Here is a 22391-nt window from a genome sequence, read left to right as displayed (position 1 = left end):
AAGAAGTGAGAGCTGGACCATAAAGAAGTCTTCAAAGTGGGCGGAACTGAACTTACACAACAACTTCACAAGCTCATCAGAAAAATCTGGGAGAGAGAGCAGATCCCAGCAGACTTGAGGGGTGCCAAAATTATTAATCTCTTTTTTAAAATGGTGATGGAAGCAAGGCCTCTCCAGGCCTCCTCATGTTGGCGGTGGGCCTCTCTAGGCCTTGAAGCCTCCTCCCAATGCATGTGACATCACATGTGTGCATCACACACATGATGTCACATGCTTGGCGTGCCTGTCCCAGAATATTTCAGAAGCACAGATACTTTCACAACAAAACCAAAAAGGAACATGCAACAACAAAACCCTTTTGTCATTACGTCCTTACCTGTCAGCAAAAGAGCTGACAGCAGCGAATGTGAGCCTTCCTACCATGATGTAGACTAAGACTGAGAGGGTGTGACTGGCTCAGAAATTAAGCCAAGCTACTTTCCCCCAACGCTTGGGGCTTGCATTCAAAACATATGCTGACCAAGTATAGTTTTGAAGACGTACTGTCCAGATTTCTACTATCTCAGCTTTGCCACCTTTCCACCCCTAATGTATACAATGGCTTTCAACCCTAGGTATTAAATAAAACAGCCTATGCCAGGGCTCAGCAAACTTTTTCAGCAGGGGGCCAGTCCACTGTCCCTTAGACCTTGTGGGGAGCCAGACTATATTTTGAAGAGGGGGGAAAATGAACGAATTCCTATGCCCCACAAATAACCCAGAGATGCATTTTAAATAAAAGCACACATTCTACTCATGTAAAAACACCAAGCAGGCCCCACAAACAACCCAGAGATGCATTTTTGAATAAAAGGACACATTCTACTCATGTAAAAACATGCTGATTCCCGGACTGTCCGTGGGCCGGATTGAGAAGGAGATTGGGTCGGATTCAGCCCCATGGGTTGCCTACCCATGGCCTATGCTCTCTCCAGTGAAAACATGGGTTTTCTCAATTAGTTTAAAAGCACAATACACATATCACCCTTGGTAATTCTTCTTTTTGCAGTATTGCATTACTATGTAGAGTGATACCCAGGGCCGTCTCTAGGCCCGGGTCCGGAGGCGCGGAGCGCCAGGGCACCAGGGGCACCGCTGCGCCCACGGCGGAGGCCGCCCCAGGCTCGCCTCTCAGCTGTTCAGCAGCTTCAGGCTGCTCTCCGGAGGCGCACGGGCCTGGGGTCGCCTCCGTCGCGCGCAGGGGCGTCACAACAGGAGGCGGGCAGCGCCCCCTGGCCCAGGGCCGGGCCTACGGCCAGGCTGGGTTGTGCAGGGCTCCGGCCCTCCAGGCGGCAGCCGCGCTGCGCCCACCGCTCTGGTAAACAGGGCGGGGGCGCCGGAGGGATCCGTGGCACCACGTCGCCAGGGCGGCAGGTATGCTTAAGACGGCCCTGGTGATACCTTGGGTTACAAACACTTCAGGTTACAGACTCCACTAACCCAGTAGTACCTCAAGTTGAGAACTTTGCCCCACGATGAGAATAGAAATTGTGCGACGGCGGCACAGCATCAGCAGGAGGCCCCATTAGCGAAAGCGTGCCTCAGGTTAAGAACGGTCCTCTCCAGCCAAGCAGGGTAGCCGCCGATGCTGCCAGCCCCAGAAGCACAAGGTAGCCGCTGCCGCTGCCATAATGTTCAGGCCAGCTGGCCCTGTAGCCCCGCCCACGTTCCCACTTCATGGCCCCGCCCCTGAACGACCATGGCTCCCCCCCCCCCCAGTTTTGATCCTGGCTACGCCCCTGGTTTTGGGTTAGGAACGGACCTCCGGAACTAATTAAGTTTTCTTGGGAGAAGCCAGAGGTGAAGCCAAAAAATAAATAGTTTTATTCTATAGAATCACACATGACAAGAAGGGACGGTAGTGTTTTGGACTTCCACACAATAGCAGCAGTTGAGAGCCACCTCCCAGACATGGTGCTGTAGAAGGGATTTTTTTAGAAGGCCAGTTGGTCCCTTTTATATTTTTAGTCTTCTTCCTCTTATCCCCTCCCTCCCTCTTCTGTTTGTCACCCAGTTCTTTATCCTCTGATGGATTCCAGAAAAAAGAGAGGAAAAAACCTTCAAGGGCACAAAAGGAAGACAAAAAGGACATTTTTCTTCAGAGGCAATTCTTCTTCCTTTGTTAGATTATAAAAGCACATTATCTGTAAAAAATCATTTACTCTCTATCCAACCGAACTTACGTGTTCAAGACCAGCACACCGATAGCTTCGTGAGAGGAGATACTTTGACATTTTATTCACATGGCAGTTGGTTCCCCCCCCCTCTTTTCTCTGCCCTGCTCCTGAATTATATAAAGCCTCTTTGAGCCTCGCAACTGGATACAATCAGAACCCGCCAAGCTGCAAAGTGAGGGCTTCTTAAGCCTCCTGAAATAGTCAGCAGCAAACATAAAACAATAGGAGCAAAATATTTGCTCACCTTAAGCTTGCATTGTACTGATTACTTAAACACACACCCCTTGAACATCTAAAACCCCAAACATATTTACATTTCAAATGGCACACATTTCTTTCTTTCTTTTTTAAACTCTTTCAAATGAAGAAAATAAACAGTTCAAAAAGAAAACACCTCAGTTTTATTTCAACCACATATTACTGCCATAGCTTGATATTCTTGTAGACCAGGGATCAGCAATCTTTTTCATTGTCCCTCAGACCATGTGGTGGGCCAGACTATATATATATATTTGGGGGGGGGGGGAAGAGATGAATGAATTCTTATGCCCCACAAATAACCCAGAGATGCATTTTAAATGAAAGGACACATTCTACTTATGTAAAAACATGCTGATTCCTGGACCGTCCGTGGGTCGAATTGAGAAGGCGATTGGGCCGCATCCGGCCATGGGCCTAGGGTTGCCTACCCCTGTTGTAGACAATGGCTATGCTTCTCTCTTCTCAACAAAAATAAGATACTTTTGAATCTTTTCATTTCAAAAGTAATGCTTCTGCTCTTTTTAACCCTTCAGGTTAAACTATTATGCTGCAACTTGTGACCTTGCATGCTAGATACTATCAGAAACCTGCCCAGCATCCTGTATCTAATCAACAATTCACAGGCATACAGGGAAAGCATTTGTACATAGAGATTCACATGCAATGGCTTCCACACAATTGTTCGGGATTCATTATTGTGTTTTTGTGTGTGTGTCTCAGCAGAGAGAAGACTCCAAGGGTTGTATCCAATGCTAATCCTACTCAGAGCAGACTCAGTGAAGTTAATGGATTTAGCTATCTTAGATTCCTTTATTTCAATAAGTGTATAGCCCCAGGCTTCCAATAATTGCTGAACTGTCCTCTGAAGCACGACTCTAAGCATGCACTCTCTCACACATTTTTACTAATATGGGCTGTTTTCATTCTGATCTTTTCTCATACATCACAATTTTGAAATAGCTTTTGAAAAATTAAGTAATGAGACTTCAGACATGGCTGATGAGGTCTCTGACAGTGCTCAACAAGCTGAAAATCAACTTCAAAAAACAAATGAATTGGAAGCTGCCACATAACAAACAAGGCCATTGGTATATATAGCTTAGTATTGTCTGCATCACCAGTGGCTACAATTTTGGGGTCCAAGGACAACATTCACAGTCCACGAACTCTCTCAGGGCCACACACCAGCTATGGCCAAAGCAAACATATACACTCACCAGATACATAGCATACAAAGCTACATACAGACCACACATATGGACCACACAGCATACTCACCATGCATTCACCACACATATAGATCACACACAGATATGCACCACACATGCATACTTGCCATACAGTACACACAACCCACAAACTGAAGGGTTTTAAAATTCCATCTGGCCATCTGGCAGGGATTCTTTAGATGTGATTCCTGCCCTGCAGACAGTTGAACTATGTGACCCTTGCGGTCTCTTCCAACTCTACAATTCTATTATTCTACATGCAGCACACACAGACACACACACACAGAGAGAGAGAGACACACACAGAGACACACACAATTCATATTCTCTATCAACTACAGACACAGTGGTCTCCTTCCTTCCCATTGTGATTTGGAGGAGAAGAAATGTTGTTTTTCACTCTTTAGAAAGACAGTATTTCCTCTCCTGTTGCAGTGTTGTGATGCTAACTTTGTTCTTCAGGCAACAATCTCTGAAGAACAAGAGACACCACTCATCACAACACAATGCTGCAATGGGGAGGAAATGCACCAACTTATTAACAAAGGCAATTCTTCTCCCTATAGCATGATGGCACATTGCTAGATGGCCTTGATGCTCAGGAAAGAGGAAGAAACACTAAGATATTCTAGGAAGAGTACTGTGCCAAAGAGACAAGAAGCACTTTTGCAAGTAAGTCAGGAGCAAGAGGAAGAAGCAAGTAAGTAAGCAGCAATAGGGTCACAGGAAGAGATTTTGCAGCCTGTCTATACAATGGAAGAAAAACTGGCCCTTACTTGTGTAGAACCTTGAACCTTCCACAAATAAATTCAGACAAGACTCAAATTTTTGGTTTGGTTTTTGGCCATTACAATAAGTGAGTGGTCGCATAAGCTCTGGTTTGACTAGCTCCCTGCACCCTTGAAGGCAGCGCTGACCCAGGGCACACCATAGGTCAGCCTTGGGTAAATACTCAGCACAATAGAAGGTGGTGTTCAATCAGTCCACCAGCCAGATGCCCCCCTGGACTCTGGCTCCGGGCACAACCCCTCTCAGGGAAGACCAACCAAGAGTCCCAGGATTCTTTAACGGAATACCCATCGCATAGGGATAGCCAGACCGCTCTGCCACCCCTATCACCTGAACCAGAGCCTATCCACAACCTTACAAGTTGTGACGATTTGCTACACGGCAGACGAAACCCAAATGGCACCAGCCAATCAGCCAAGTGGGGGACATTCCTGCCATGCCTGTCCCAACTACAGACGACACACAACGGCATAGCAAGGACATGCGTGCAAGCCCTGAATATAGGGAGAGGTGGGCGTGTGTTCCAATGCATTGGCCCAAAAGAGGAAGCTGAGGGACACATACATTGGCTTAAATAGAGGTCCCTCAATACAAATTTGCTGGCATCCCATTGGTCTGATTGCACCCGGCAGCGAGGGACCTTCAATAAGGTGTTGTGGCCATTCAGACGTTCCCACCCACAACACAGGGTCTGGTTGCCAGGTCACACCGCAACACGTGCCCTCTGGTTAGGGAGGACCCAATTTCCAATAATGTTGGACTCCAGCCAGCATGGCCAATGGTCAGGAATGGTGGGAGTTGTAGCCCAACAACATACGGAGGGCTACAGGCTCTACATCCCTGACATGCACAGATTGTTGGTGACTTTCCATGGTTTCAGCAGAAGTCTTTCCCAGCTCTACCTAGAGATGCCAAGGTCTGAACCGTGTCCTTTTGTATGCAAGCTATGTGTTCTAACACTGAGCTTCCCCTGAAGCTCACTTTTGTTTTGTTTTTCCTAGAGCAAACCAACTGGCAATGATGCGCCCATTCAGTGCAATATATGAAGTGCCTCCAAAAACAACATTATGAATCCTTGGCATTACCCAGCAAAAACTGTTTGATATTACCTCGAGCCCTGGAGGTAATAAAACATAACGCCTGTGTCATCCACATATGATTTGATAAATGAGCTCACCTTTCCATGAGCTTTGTTTCCAGTTGCTCTATTTAATGAGAAATATGCTTCACTACACTTGACTCATTTGCTTGTACTCCCAGCTCTGCCATCATATATAAAGGCATGAGCCTCACTAACTCACATTCTGGCTCCTGGGGATATCATTAGGGTACTTGTTCAACAGGTAGAAAGCCACATATCACGTACGGGAGCTGTGTGAGGCTTCCCACTTTACACATTTTACCAGTCCTTGGAAAGGGGTTGGAAGAATATGGAGAAGCAGACTAAGTTTATTATAGAATCATAGAATCATAGAGTTGGAAGAGACCACAAGGGCCATCCAGTCCAACCCCATGCCAAGCAGGAAACACCACCAAAGCATTCTTGACATATGGCTGTCAAGCCTCTGCTTAAAGACCTCCAAAGAAGGAGACTCCACCACACTCCTTGGTAGCAAATTCCACTGCCAAACAGCTCTTACTGTCAGGAAGTTCTTCCTGATGTTTAGGTGGAATCTTATTTCTTGAAGTTTGAATCCATTGCTCCGTGTCCGCTTCTCTGGAGCAGCAGAAAACAATCTCCATATGACATCCTTTCATATATTTGAACATGGGTATCATATCACCCCTTAACCTTCTCTTCTCCAGGCTATTACCAGAGTTTATTGTATCACTGCCTGGAAGCATTAGCAATCATAGCTGCCAAGTTTTCCCTTTTCTCGCGAGGAAGCCTATTCAGCATAAGGGAAAATCCCTTTAAAAAAGGGATAACTTGGCAGCTATGTTAGCAATTAATAGTGGAATTAAAATATTTCCAATAAATTAATGCAAATAAAAACTAAGGGGGCATTCCAAACCCAAGAACTGCCAAGATGAGCAGAGTTTGGAAAAGGTGCATCTGTGGTTGAGCCACAGAAGTCACTCATCTTGGCTCAGCTGGAGAGACACTGATGTCACTGCTGTGTCATGGCTCAGCCAAGGGAAGTCCCCGAAAAGGGGTGCTCTGGGAAAGTGAAGATGGAAATGGGCAGGGGGGAACTTGCCCCTATTCCAAACTCTGCTCGGCTCAGGCACATGACCTGGTAACCCAGTGGAAGTTACACTCACAAAACAAGTGGTGTAATGGTTGTTTTCTCTCTGTCAGGCTCAAGTTGTCCTGGCCAGCAGTAGTCCCATTCCTCAATGGAGTTTGAAACAGTGGTAAGTTACAGCAGCAGCATTTACCCCAACAATTATTACAGCAGGTTCCTATAGTTTGGATTGCTCTTATCCATTATGTTCCCCATGCAAACACACATTTGCTTTTGCTAGACTGACTATTGATCCATCTACCTATAAGATTTCTTGCCCACTCTTCATTATAAGGTCCCACCATAAGTGTTACAGCAATAAAACACATAATTATGAAAAAGACAAAACCATTACAATTGCAACACAAGCAAAACCTTCCCAAATGAGGCAGGGCAATATCAATTCAATAGAAAATGTGGGTCCAACAAAACAAAAAACCCTCTCCAGCTGATAATATGATAGCCATCTTTGAATACCTGAAAGGATTCGATGTGACCTTAACCAGGGGTGGGCAACTTAAGGCTCAGGGGCCAGATGCGGCCCAATTGCTTTCTCAATCCGGCCCGTGGATGGTCTGGGAATCAGCATGTTTTTACATGAGTAGAATGTGTCTTTTTATTTAAAATGCATCTCTGGGTTATTTGTGGGGCCTGCCTGGTGTTTTTACATGAGTAGAATGTGTGCTTTTATTTAAAATGCATTTCTGGGTTATTTCTGGGGCATAGGAATTCGTTCATTTCCCCCCCTTCAAAATATAGTCTGGCCCACCACATGGTCTGAGGGACGGTGGACTGGCCCATGGCTGAAAAAGGTAGCTGACTCCTGGTTTATTTCAAATCTTGCTTGCTCAATCCTTTGGAACTGGCAGCTGGGCTGTTTATTTCCACATTTTGCATCCAATTTTTTGCATAAGCTTACATCTAACAAAAAAAGGAGTGTCATTTAAAAGTTGCAGAATCGCACTGGTATTCGAATGCATACTGCCTCCAAGCAGTTGCCAAATGTTCCAAACGACCAGTACCCTGGAGTTTGTGGTGTTCTGAGCATTCAAAGCAAGCTGCATTCTAACTGCCTCAGAACTCCAAGGAGCAGTTGCTACGGTGCTCAGACCTGCCTCACTCTTCTCTTAGGTCAGACACTGGAAGAGAGAGACCTGGAGAAATTCCTTGCCCTGGAAAAAGACTGGTTGAAGAACTGATTTATTTGACGTAGGTGCATATATGTAGTGCTCCTCAGTTCCCCACCAACATAGCAGTGTTTTCTCAGATAGGAACAAATAGACTTTTTAAAATTTCCTTTTGTCCTGTCTGAGAGCCACTTTGTTGGCTTTTCACATTGTGTGTGTGTGTGTGTGTGTGTGTGTGTGTGTGAGAGAGAGAGAGAGAGAGAGAGAGAGAGAGAGAGAGAGAGAGAGAGAGAGAGAAAGAGAATTTGGACTAAAGTCAGAAAGGATTCTTTCCTGAGCAGTAGCTGTATTGGTCTGCTGCACCAAACTTTGGTGGGATCATGCCTGCCATTTAAACAATGGAGAGGGAAGGGAGGGGAGCATAGGAGTGCAGAGGAGGAGTAGACTAGACAAGAGCCCAATTCTCTGCATGGAGGGGGTCCATAGAACAAATGGGGTTGTGTGGTTGTGCAATTTCTCCACCCCTGGGGAAGTCTGATTCCTGGCACTTATGATTGCAGGTATAGCAGACTTTTCCATTCCTACGCCTCAAGATGGAAAATGCAGAATGTGCCCTAGAATGATGGCATTGTTTTAGCTGCACATCACTATTAGCTCAAACTTTAGGAGATGTCCATATGATACTGTGCCTAAGTATCTAACGGTTATCTTTTGTCTGTGTTTTTCTCCAGCATGCCTTCCATCGCAAGACTTCCGCGGAGTGAAGCTGAAATTCCACCCCAGGGGCATCACGGCTCCTTCCCAGTCCGACTGCTGTGCAGGGTCTCCTGCATGCAACTAGGTGCCTTTGTCCTGGCTGTTCTGGGCTGCATAATGAGCATCTGGTCATCTGCCAACCTTGAATGGAGAGTCTGGCAGGTCATGGGCAGCAACCAACAGGGCACTGTGGTCATTGGGACCTGGAGTGCCTGTTCCGTGCAAAGCATTACAAAAGAGAAAATTAACACGGTATGCGCACGCTTAAATGACGAGGAGACCATACCAGCTGAAATCCTCATGGCCCAGGACTTGATGCCCTTGGCCTCAGTTGCCAATGCAGTGACCGTTCTGTGCATGGCCTTTGCGCTATTTAATATCTTTGAGCCGGGAAAAGCCGACAATTTCATTGCCACCTTCTTTTCAATTGGAGCAATGATGATCTTCGGAGCGGGTACATGCCTACTTATTTCCATTTTGTGGAACCTTCATTCTGTATTAACAAATGAAGGAATTCAACTTCCGGAGGTTTTGGAGGTGCCTCCCCTTCCAACAAAACAAAGGGCTGGAATTTCTATCTACATTGGATTTGTAGCGGCAGCTTCCCAGCTGATAAGTGGAACACTGGTGCTGGGCGAAAAATATTTTTGGAAAATAAACACTTCCAAGCAAAAAGTTTTAAATGACCCAGAAAGTGTTGCAGACACTGAAGACCGAAAACCGAGGATGAAGACTTCTGTGACACTTGAATGTGAAGAGGAAGGGTATTCGGAAAGGGGAGAGAGGCTGCCAGATCTGCGGGCAAGGGGTGACATAACTGGGCTTCTGAGGCTTGGAACCATTTTCCCACAAGGGAGCCACAGAAAGAATGTAGTTGGTCAAAGGAGCCGTGGACTCAAAATAGACCATCTTCTTCCTGTGAACTGTCCAAGGCCCTGAAGAACCTAACACTGGTCACGCTGGTTATTTGATTCAGCAATCTTTACTTTTGCATGGATATGCAGTCCCTGCCTTTGGTTCCCACATTTCTCTCCCCCCCCCAATACTTCTGTGGGACCTGCTTTCTCTGTGTCTTCACCCTTGCCAGCGTCAGTAGCTGTACTGAATCAAGTAGAATTCTGCTGGCCCTTTGAATGCCCTGGTTCTAAGCACTGCTGAGTTGATACCTCAGTATATACCCCATCTGGCTATCCACAGGGGAGCAACTAAAACACAGCATTCTTCTATAGAGAAAATTGCCAGATACCCCAATTTGAGATGTCTGAGATCAGATGACAAGATGGAATGCAAGGAAACAAAACTGTCCAGGAGAGCTGCTTGCTATCTTCTTCCTGAAGCTTTCTCTGACAACTTATTGAATGGCTGCCAATTGAGGTTACACTGTAGTCTCCCAAGTTTCTCTAATTTCTTACTCTTCAGAAAGCAATTTATGAGAGCTTATAGCACTTTCTGCAAGAAAAATAAACACACTTTTAACAATAACCTGACCACTAGATTTTTTCCACAGTTACTGATTTTTCTTTTATTGGTAAAGAAAGCTCAGTGCGTGTGCATATTGGGCCCCCTTTATCTTGGCAGGTCTGAAGTTTTGAAATATTAATCATCTTAATGCAGAAAAATATGAATCTCTTAAAGTTTTGACTTCCCATATTTGGCAGCACTAAATCCACATTCAGGATGGGCTGCCTGCTAAAGCTATTGGAAGTCCCAATGGAAAAAGAAGGGGGGAAAGAAATCCATTATAAAGTCCCAATTAATCTCAACAATCTCAAGTATTGATTTTCCTTTGCCTTTTATCAATTTGAACTCCTTGTTTGAGAATAACTCATTGCAGGTAATAGACTGAAATAACGAAGTCCTACAAGGTTATAATTGACATTATTTCCTAAAAGGCGTCCATCAGAAGTTATTGGCCTAAACATGATTTCCCAGATACCATAGATAATCTGATAGTGTTCAACATGGCCCATAAGGGGGCAGGAGAGGAAGCCAGATATCAGGGGCTTCTGCTAGCCTGATAGCTGGTGTAATGCAGTGGCTAAGATACTGAACTTTGAATAAGAAGATGCACAGTTCAAAACTCATTGCTGCTGTTAAGTCGTTAGGTGATCCCTGCCTCTCCCCACCTTAGCTTTCCTCCAACAATACCAATATAATGTTACTGAAATTTCGTCTTTGTTTCAATCAGGCACAGTTAATACCCTGGGAACTGCCTCCTTTTGTTTAACTGAAGGGCCACATTCCCTTCTGGGCAACCTTCCAAGGGCCACATGCCAGTGGTGGACAGGGCTACAGGAAAAAATGAGCATAGAAACTAATGTGCACAGCCCACCTCCCAATTCACACTGTGGCCTTAGCCTGAGCCTCCTAGTTGTGTGTGTGTGTGTGTGTGTGTGTGTGTGTGTGTGTGTGATGTCAGCATGCCTGGGCACATTTTTGAGAGGAGGCATGACTAGCCCCCCCCCCCGGCTCCCTCATTGGAGCCTGGCTACTGGCTCCAAGCAGTAGCTCTGCTCTCGGGTCAGGTCTGACCTGGGGCCGGAGTGGATGAGAGGCAGCAGCGGCAGCAACTTTGCCGCCCCTCTCCTGCTCTGGGCAGGAGAGGAGAAGCAGTGGCAGCTGTGTCCTCATGCCGCTGCGTCTCTCCTGTACAGGGTGGCATGTGCAGAAGCTGCCAACTCCCCTGAGCCCAGCCACAGCTCCGCTCCTGGGTCAGGTCTCCTCAGCTGCGCAGCACTGCCCGAGGATGCTGCCAAGAGAGCATTTTCACACAGCAGGCTCCCTCCACGCCCTGCCCCCCTTGTGTGTGTGGCCCCAGTACATAAAATTGTGGGTACCTGGCCCCTTCATGGGAAATCTTGTGGGGGCTGGAGCACCCAGGGCCCCCTGCATGTGGCACCTATGCTGCCCAGTGCCTGCCTTTTCTTCCTACTTGACACCTCACCCCCAGACAGCCTGGGTCAATCTGGGGCACCCAGCCTATGGTGCATACCTGCCAAGTTCCTCTCTGAAAAATAAGGGACCGGACCGGAAGTAGCATACCGGAAGTAGTGCGGCGGCCATTTTGGAACTGGGCGGAGCATGCTCAGAAGTGACTGTTGATGCTGCTGTGCCCAGTTCCAAAATGGCTGCCGCACCACGCGGCAACCATTTTTGGAACTGGGCAGAGCAGCATCAAAAGTTGCTTCTGAGCATGCCCCGCCCAGTTCCAAAATGGCCGCCGCACCAGAATAAACCGGGAAAAAACAAAAAAAATATCTGTTTTTTTCGGCTGGGGACAGCTGGAAAAACGGGGGTTTCCTGGGGAAAACGGGAGACTTGGCAGCTATGCTATGGTGATCCAGGGCTGTCTCAACCCAGCTTCCTTGAATTGGACCAGATCCCCTTGAATTGTCCTAATTCAGTCCAGGCCTTAACTGAATCCTGTGCACCACCCTAGTTTCTCCACACAGTCACACATCCTTCCTCCCTATCTAGGCAGACATGAGACATTATCCTAGTTCAAAGATACATTGCGGTCAGGCAAATATTCTTGAGGAGGGTCAAAAACTGGATGCAAGAGGGATGTGGCCTGAAGAGAGAGAGAATATGCTCAGGGAGGGAATGTGCCATAAGGAGGCTTGCAAGGGCCAAACAGGAGGCTTCAAGGCTAGAGGTTCCCAACCTCTGACTTAAGCTGTAGCAGCCAGTGTGGTCGGGTGTGTCGTCACTGTTTTATCTGGATGATGGTTGTGGGGCAGGATAGGGTGGCAGTGAGGTTTCAAGTGCAATGGCAGAGACAATCTGACACTCCCACAGATGTCTCAATGCAGTCCTGACATCACCACTGCCCTGCCCCAGCTAAGCACATGGACATGGAGCAACCCTGCTGTAGTGCTTGGGGTCATGTATAGGAGCCGTATATTACTCTGTTAGTAAACTTGCTACATTATGACACCAGTGCATAGCTGCCAAGTTTTCCCTTTTCTCGCGAGGAAGCCTATTCAGCATAATGGAAAATCCCTTTTAAAAAAAGGGATAACTTTGCAGCTATGCACCAGTGCGAAGTCTAAATGAGAAGTCACAGTTCAACAGACAACCCATTTTTCATGTATGTGAATTGACTGTTCACCATCCACTTAACAGTAGCCATTAGTTGTAAATGTGTGCTTAGAGTCCTTAGAGTCCCATGGAGTTGTAGATAACCCTGTTGCAAGGGTTGAGAGTGTGAGATGTTGGCCAAATACCCAACTCAAACTCATCCCAGACAAGATTTCAGCAAGGCCTTTGACAAGGTGCCCCTTGATATTCTTGTAAAGAAGCTGGTAAAATGTGTGCTAGACAATGCTACCATTCAGTGGATTTGTAACTGGCTGGCTGACCAAACCCAAAGGGTGCTCATCAATGGCTCCTCTTCATCCTGGAGAGAAGTGACTAGTGGGGTGCCACAGGGTTCTGTCTTGGGCCCAGTCTTATTCAACATCTTTATCAATGACTTGGATGATGGGCCTGAGGGCATCCTGAGCAAGTTTGCAACTGACACCAAATTGGCTAATACCCCAGAGGACAGGATCACACTTCAAAATCATCTTAAGAGATTAGACAACTGGGCCAAAGCAAACAAGATGAATTTTAACAGGGAGAAATGTAAAGTACACCACTTGGGCAAAAAAATAAAAAATAAATAAATGAAAGGCACAAATACAGGATGGGTGACACCTGGCTTGAGAGCAGTACATGTGAAAAGGATCTAGGAGTCTTGGTAGACCACAAACATGACATGAGTCAACAGTGTGATGCAGCAGCTCAAAAAGCCAATGCAATTCTGGGCTGCATCAATAGGAGTATAGCATCTAGATCAAGGGAAGTAATAGTACCACTGTATTCCGCTCTGGCCAGACCTCACCTGGAATACTGTGTCCAGTTCTGGGCACCAGAAGGATACTGACAAGCTGGAACGTGTCCAGAAGAGGGCAACCAAAATGGTCAAAGGCCTGGAAATAATGCCTTATGAGGAACGGCTTAGGGAGCTGGGTATGTTTAGCCTGGAGAAGAGAAGGTTAAGGGGTGATATGATAGCCATGTTCAAATACTGGTATATAAAAGGATGTCATATAGAAGAGGGTGAAAGGTTGTTTTCTGCTGCTCCAGAGAAGCGGACACAGAGCAATGGATTCAAGCTACAAGAAAGAAGATTCCACCTAAACATTAGGAAGAACTTCCTGACAGTAAGAGCTGTTCGACAGTGGAATTTGCTGCCAAGGAATGTGATGGACTCTCCTTCTTCGGAGGTCTTTAAGCGGAGGCTTGACAGCCATCTGTCAGGAATGCTTTGATGGTGTTTCCTGCTTGGCAGGGGGTTGGACTGGATGGCCCTTGTGGTCTCTTCCAACTCTATCATTCTATGATTCTAAGAGGACCAGATTCCTCTAAAGAAACCTCCTCCAATACTGCACTAGTAGCACCATCAAGTCTGAAGTGAAGTTGAGTATCTTTATGCTCCTAGTATCTCACAAACTTGTCACAACGGGCTTCAGAGACTTCTGGTTTACTGATTGTGATGCAATGTTCACCAGTACCCTAAGCACTCTGAAAAGTCATGCTGGTTGGTTATTAGAGGATGCAACAGTGGTGGTGAAGTGTTTTGTTTTGTTTTGTTTTGCATTGTTTTGTTTTGTTTGCCACCATTGCTACATGGAAGACACACAAAAATGGTATCTAACTTGTGCTTCAAGATTTACGCCTCTTTTGCTCTAACTGTCATCCAACCACCTTCATCATCTGGATCTTACTGGGACATCAAGCTTCATTCTGGGCCTCTCAATATCAGAGAGGATACTTGGGAGTGAGAATGTCAATCAAGGGTCAAAATCAAGAATATTATGTATCCAGAGCCAGATCATGCTTTTAAAATATTTTTATTAAAGGTGTTTTTTTTAAAAGTTTTTAACAATACGGTAACAGCTACAAAAACTACAAACAGAATAAGTAAAATATTGAGTCATCTCCTAGAGGTGATTCTCAGCCCCCACCACCTACAGAGGGTAGCAGTCTCCCAGCTCTTACATGGGATCCCTCCTTTTCCCACCCAGCCTCTCACCCTGGGAGTCTATCACTTCCCTCTCTTCCGTCCAGAGTCCTCCACCAACCACCCCCACCCCATGAATACTTAATCCTTGGACCTTAACAAAGGCCCCAAACATAAAACTCCAAAAGATAAAAAGAAACGAAGAGAAAAGAGAAGAGAGAGAAAAAAAAACAAGAAAAGAAAAGAAAAAAGAACAAAATACAAAGGAAAAAGAAACATTAGAGACAGAGAAAAGGGGCTACTGATTTTCAATCTGCCAGTTACATAAAAAAAGATTATTTAGACAGCCAGTCCATGTTAATATCCATATTCTTCACTTTCTGTTATAAACAATATTTCTTTTAAGTCAAAGTGTCTCAGAATCATTCATTTATTTCCCCCACAAAAAGTACAAGGTGGGCTTCTCAAATTTTTATTATTATTGGTAATTAACTTTACCTCCATTAATTCCCACCCCCATTACTCTGTATAGGGTAATAATAAATTCTTCCATCCAAGTCCATGTTAAAATCAGAGCCAGATCATTGAAGGCAAATAAAGCTTGCTTAGAGTGAACACAAACCTTCCTGGACTAGTCATATGATCCTAGCAAATCAGGAATATGAGGGCGAATGAAGCCTATTCAGAGAAGCATGTCCTGAAAAATAAAACTCTTTCTTTTGTTATGATCTAAATAGTTCTGAGGGTAGGGAGTCTGTTCCTATTGATGCTGGACCTAAACCTGTCCTCTAATTTATTGATAGCTATTGAAATGTTCTTCCCCTGTAAAATAAGGGGCTTCAATTTTTCTGCTTTTTTCTACCCCGAGGGCACTAAAATATCTCTATAACTTTGATCTATGCAGCTTGGAGATTATGAATTCAGCTGTATTGGCAAAGAATGATGTGTTATATGTGCATTATAACACTGACACCAGATGGCGCTGTGGAATTTCAATTTGCCAACCCAATTTCTCATACAAATTTGCCAAGGTGAAAAGGCAAACTGATACAGTGGGGATCCTGGCTGAGGGGGGACCCTTTACTGTAGGCAAGAGGTTGCTCATTTAAGTAGCCCTGAATTTTTATGAGATCAGGCCACAAAAGCTGTAATTAGACTCTCATTACTAAGAAGCCCAGAAGTAGTGAGGGGTTTATTTTAAGGCGGAAGGAGTGGAGTCATAGCTGCCAAGTTTTTCCCTTTTCTCGCGAGGAAGCCTATTCAGCATAAGGGAAAATCCCTTAAAAAAAGGGATAACTTGGCAGCTATGAGTGGAGTGGGGGATTGCTCCATTCCCTGGACCTCTTCGTCTTATAATTTATTGACAGCTTCAGAGTTTCATTGCAAACCCCACCCAGCAGTTTCATGTAGATGTTAAACAACATGGGGGGTAGGATTGAGCCCTGCGGAAGCCCCCATTAAGGTTCCATGGGGCTGAAAAGCATCCCCCAAGTAGCACCTTCTCGGAATGACCATCCAAGTAGGACTGGAATCACCACAAAGCAGTGCCACCTACCCCTAGTTTGAAGAGTTGCTCCAGAAGGATACCATGGTTGATGGTAACGAAAGCAGCTGAGAAGAATGAGCAAGGACATGTTTCCTTGTCTCTCTCTAGACCAGTGATGGGCAACCTTTTGAGCTTGGTGTGTCAAAATTCGCCAAAAAACCGAGCATATCTCGGTTGGTCACTTCGAGAAAAAGAAACATAATTTTGCGAAATATATATTTTAAATAACAAAAATGTATAATTGTAATATATAACTGTATTTAATAAACCAAAAACTAATTATTTAACCAAACCAAACAAAAAACTTTTGAGCTTTTGGGGGGGAGCTGATGACCAAAGTTTTGGAGGTTTTTTTGGGGTGTGTGTGCAAAAGTTGCTTTTCTTTTTTGGGGAGGATGCCCAAAAACTGCTGCACTTTTTTGGGAGGGGGGGGAGAGAACAGAAATAAATGACGAATAATACCTTCGCTGGAACTAACACGCAGCACTGACATAGTCTGCCAAAGTGCCAAAAAAACAGCACAGAACGGGTTAAAAAATGAACGCTGTTATACCCAATCATCGTCTGCCAAAGTGCCAGAAAAAACAGCACAGAAAGGGTTAAAAAACCAATCTCTGGCTACCAGCAACAAACAAACAAACAAAAAAGGATCCGGGTTTTAACAGCAGAGACAATGTGAGGAGGAGCGGGAGAACAAATGGGGTGGGGGACAACAATAACAGCATGAATGGGCCGATGGGGCACATGCCAGCAGTGAGGGATCTGTGTGTCACGTCTGACACGCGTGCCATAGGTTCGCCATCACTGCTCTAGACAGAGGTCATCATACAGGGCAACCAAAGCAGTTTCTGTGCCAAAACCGGGCTTAAAACCTGATTGAAATGGTTCCAAAAGCAACTGGATCTGGTCTGCGACTACTTGCTCCAGAACCTTGCTCAGGAAAGGGAGATTATCAACTGGCCAGTATTTAGTTAGGTTTTCTGAATCCAGGGAAGGTTTCTTAAGGCAGTGTTTCCCAACCTTGTTCCTCCAGCTGTTTTCGGACTACAATTCCCATCATTCCTGACCACTGGTCTTGCTAGCTAGGGATGATGGGAACTGTAGTCTCAAAACATCTGGAGGCACAAGGTTGGGAAACACTGTCTTAAGGAGTGATTTTACCACCGCCTCCTTCAAACAGGCAGGGACCACCCCCTCTCATAAAGAGGCATTGATCACTTCCCTGGCCCAGCCAGCTGTTCTCTCCCTGCTGCTTTTCATCAGCCAAGAGGGGCAAAGGTCTAGAGTGCAAGTGGTCGCTCTGACTGATCCAAGCACCTTGTCCACATCGTTGAGCCTTACCAACTGAAACTCATCCAACACAACAGGACTAGACTGTGCTCTGGACACCCCATGAGATTCATCTGCTATAACAGCAGAGTCAAGGTCTTGGTGGATGCAAGCGATTTTATCCTCAAAATGCTCTGGAAACAAGTCACAGCAGCTACTGTTGGTTCTATCGCCTCCTTTGGGCCAGCCTGTAAAAGGCCCTGTACAACTTGGAAAAGCTCTGCAGGACAACATAATGAGAATGCAATGGAGGCAGGAAAGTATGCCTTCTTTGCTACCTTCACTGCCTCTAGGTAGGCTCAATAATGAGCCCTTTCGGTTGCATTCATTTGGACCTTTCCTCCACTTGCATTCAAGCCGTCTCCCAGCTTCATCAGTTACTCTCAATGGATCGAAACCAAGAAAGTATGTGAAACAAGTTACACTCATTCAACAGAACCTCCCTCCCCTCTCCTCCTGACCTATGGCCCTGCACCACTATCCCATTCCAGCATGAAGAGTTGGGTAAGCAGATTTTGGGAGTTACAGGGGACACACAAAGGAAGAAAAGTTATGCTGTTTGAGTGGAAATTGTTCCACTCACACAATAACCTCATAGGATACAGCCCAATTTGAACAGCACAGCTAATGCAAACCATAGGTGCACTTCCTACCATACCAGTGGATATTCTTAATAAAAACAAAAATGATAGAAAACAGCCTAATTATCATAACTTTACTGACACCTGAAAATGTGGAGATTTGATGCCATGTGGAAAGCTTCTTAGGGAACTGGGAAATTAACTTGGAACTCACCAGTCCCAGTCAAGTAACTGCAACAAGCAAAAACGACTTGCATGCAACAGTAATGCCTTCAAAATGCATATTTTCCAGTTCTGAAATCTTTATGGTCAGCTTTTAACATCTCCTCCATAAAACACTATGGCCCAAGGGAAGGGACTGTTTGGTAACCCTGAATGGCATTTAATCACTTTTCCTCTTTCCATTCCAGAGGTGTACATGGGTTTAATGAATAAAATCTCATTTTCAGCTTCCAATCTATTTTGCAGAATATTGAACAGAGCGCTCTGAATTTATTACATGGGTTTAAAACAGTGTTCTACAAATCCAGTCCCATTTCCATATTCACGGGAACTGAGACTGCCAATTTCAAATTAGCTCAAAATTCAGAGCGCTAAAGTTGGGTGAAGCAGGTGGTTAGGCCTATAATTAATCCATATACTTTTTCTCCAGCTGGAGATGCGCCAACCATTTTGAAACTTAGAATGGAGTGACACTGAAAATGGCCAAACAGCAGCCCTGGAAAGAAGTCCAATGGAATTAGTACTGGTCTGTCCATAGGATTTCAATGTTATCTGACCAAAGGTGTGAATCAATTGCTACAGAATAGAATTGATTGTTGGAAGGGGTGTAGCTGATAGAGGTTAAGCACCCGGCATCTCCAGGTAGGGCTGGGAGTGCCCCCTGTCTGAAATCACAGAGAGCCACTGCCAGTCTGTGTGGGCTATGTAGACAACACTGAGTTGTTGTTGTTTAGTCGTTTAGTCGTGTCCGACTCTTCGTGACCCCATGGACCATAGCACGCCAGGCACTCCTGTCTTCCACTGCCTCCCGCAGTTTGGTCAAACTCATGTTGGTAGCTTCGAGAACACTGTCCAACCATCTTGTCCTCTGACATCCCCTTCTCCTAGTGCCCTCAATCTTTCCCAACATCAGGGTCTTTCCCAAGGATTCTTCTCTTCTCATGAGGTGGCCAAAGTATTGGAGCCTCAGCTTCACGATCTGTCCTTCCAGGGAGCACTCAGGGCTGATTTCCTTAAGAATGGATAGGTTTGATCTTCTTGCAGTCCATGGGACTCTCAAGAGTCTCCTCCAGCACCATAATTCAAAAGCATCAATTCTTCGGCGATCAGCCTTCTTTATGGTCCAGCTCTCACTTCCATACATCACTACTGGGAAAACCATAGCTTTAACTATACGGACCTTTGTCGGCAAGGTGATGTCTCTGCTTTTTAAGATGCTGTCTAGGTTTGTCATTGCTTTTCTCCCAAGAAGCAGGCGTCTTTTAATTTCGTGACTGCTGTCACCATCTGCAGTGATCAAGGAGCCCAAGAAGGTAAAATCTCTCACTGCCTCCATTTCTTCCCCTTCTATTTGCCAGGAGGTGATGGGACCAGTGGCCATGATCTTGGTTTTTTTGATGTTGAGCTTCAGACCATAATTTGCGCTCTCCTCTTTCACCCTCATTAAAAGGTTCTTTAATTCCTCCTCGCTTTCTGCCATCAAGGTTGTGTCATCTGCATATCTGAGGTTGTTGATATTTCTTCCGGCAATCTTAATTCCGGCTTGGGATTCATCTAGTCCAGCCTTTCGCATGATGAATTCTGCATATAAGTTAAATAAGCAGGGAGACAATATACAACCTTGTCGTACTCCTTTCCCAATTTTGAACCACTCAGTTGTTCCATATCCAGTTCTAACTGTAGCTTCTTGTCCCACATAGAGATTTCTCAGGAGACAGATGAGGTGATCAGGCACTCCCATTTCTTTAAGAACTTGCCATAGTTTGCTGTGGTCGACACAGTCAAAGGCTTTTGCATAGTCAATGAAGCAGAAGTAGACGTTTTTCTGGAACTCTCTAGCTTTCTCCATAATCCAGCGCATGTTTGCTATTTGGTCTCTGGTTCCTCTGCCCTTTCGAAATCCAGCTTGCACTTCTGGGAGTTCTCGGTCCACATACTGCCTAAGCCTGCCTTGTAGAATTTTAAGCATAACCTTGCTAGCGTGTGAAATGAGCGCAATTGTGCGGTAGTTGGAGCATTCTTTGGCACTGCCCTTCTTTGGAATTGGGATGTAAACTGATCTTCTCCAATCCTCTGGCCATTGCTGAGTTTTCCAAACTTGTTGGCATATTGGGTGTAGCACCTTAACAGCATCATCTTTTAAAATTTTAAATAGTTCAGCTGGAATATCATCACTTCCACTGGCCTTGTTATTAGCAGTGCTTTCTAAGGCCCATTTGACTTCACTCTCCAAGATGTCTGGCTCAAGGTCAGCAACCACACTACCTGGGGTGTACGAGACCTCCAGATCTTTCTGGTATAATTCCTCTGTGTATTCTTGCCACCTCTTCTTGATGTCTTCTGCTTCTGTTAGGTCCTTACCACTTTTGTCCTTGATTATGGTAATCTTTGTACGAAATGTTCCTTTCATATCTCCAATTTTCTTGAACAGATCTCTGGTTTTCCCCATTCTATTGTTTTCCTCTATTTCTTTGCATTGCTCATTTAAGAAGACCCTCTTGTCTCTCCTTGCTGCTTTTTGGAAATCTGCATTCAGTTTCCTGTATCTTTCCCTATCTCCCTTGCATTTTGCTTGCCTCCTCTCCTCCGCTATTTGTAAGGCCTCGTTGGACAGCCATTTTGCTTTCTTGCATTTCCTTTTCCTTGGGATGGTTTTCGTTGCTGCCTCCTGTATAATGTTACGAGCCTCCATCCATAGTTCTTCAGGCACTCTGTCCACCAAATCTAAATCCTTAAACCTGTTCCTCACTTCCACTGTGTATTCATAAGGGATTTGATTCAGATTGTATCTTACTGGCCCAGTGGTTTTTCCTACTTTCTTCAGTTTAAGCTGGAATTTTGCTATAAGAAGCTGATGATCTGAGTTACAGTCAGCTCCAGGTCTTGTTTTTGCTGATTGTATGGAGCTTCTCCATCTTTGGCTGCAGAGAATATAATCAATCTGATTTCGATGCTGCCCATTTGGTGATATCCATGTGTAGAGTTGTCTCTTGTGTTGTTGGAAGAGAGTGTTTGTGATGACCAGCTTGTTCTCTTGACAGAACTCTATTAGCCTTTGCCCTGCTTCATTTTGAACTCCAAGGCCAAACTTGCCAGTTGTTCCTTTTATCTCTTGATTCCCTACTTTAGCATTCCAATCCCCTGTAATGAGAATAACATCCTTCTTTGGTGTCATTTCTAGAAGGTGTTGTAGGTCTTCATAGAATTGGTCAATTTCACTTTCTTCAGCTCCGGTAGTTGGTGCATAAACTTGGATTACTGTGATGTTAAAAGGTCTGCCTTGGATTCGTATCGAGATCATTCTGTCATTTTTGAGATTGCATCCCATCACAGCTTTTGCCACTCTTTTGTTGACTATGAGGGCCACTCCATTTCTACTACAGGATTCTTGCCCACAGTAGTAGATACGATAGTCACCCGAACTGAATTCACCCATTCCCTTCCATTTTAGTTCACTGATGCCCAGGATGTCTATATTTATTCTTGTCATCTCATTTTTTACCACATCCAGCTTACCTCCATTCATGGTTCTTACATTCCAGGTTCCTATGCAATATTTTTCTTTACAGCATCGGACTTTCCTTTTGCTTCCAGGCATATCCGCAACTGAGCGTCCTTTCGGCTTTGGCCCAGCCGCTTCATCAGCTCTGAATCTACTTGTACTTGTCCTCCGCTCTTCCTCAGTAGCATGTTGGACGCTTTCCGACCTGAGGGGCTCATCTTCCAGCGTCATAACTTTTATATGCCTGTTGTCTTTGTCCATGGAGTTTTCTTGGCAGGGATACTGGAGTGGCTTGCCAGTTCCTTCTCCAGGTGGATCACGTTTAGTCAAAACTCTCCACTATGACCTGTCCATCTTGGGTGGCCCTGCATGGCATAGCTCATAGCTTCTCTGAGTTATTCAAGCCCCTTCGCCACGACAAGGCATTGATCCATGAAGGGGAACACTGAGTTAGATGGACCAATGGTCTGACTCAGAATAAGGCAGCTGCCTATCACCCCACATTGCAGAATTACAGCAAAACTGGTGGGTTCCTGGGTGGGGGAATACATAAACATTCAAAATTAAGCATTAAAATGTATGCAAACTAAAGCAAAAC

The sequence above is a fragment of the Zootoca vivipara genome, chromosome 15, assembly GCF_963506605.1.
Source record: "Zootoca vivipara chromosome 15, rZooViv1.1, whole genome shotgun sequence".
Lineage (NCBI taxonomy): Eukaryota > Metazoa > Chordata > Lepidosauria > Squamata > Lacertidae > Zootoca > Zootoca vivipara.
Note: the sequence above shows the minus strand (reverse complement) of the source record.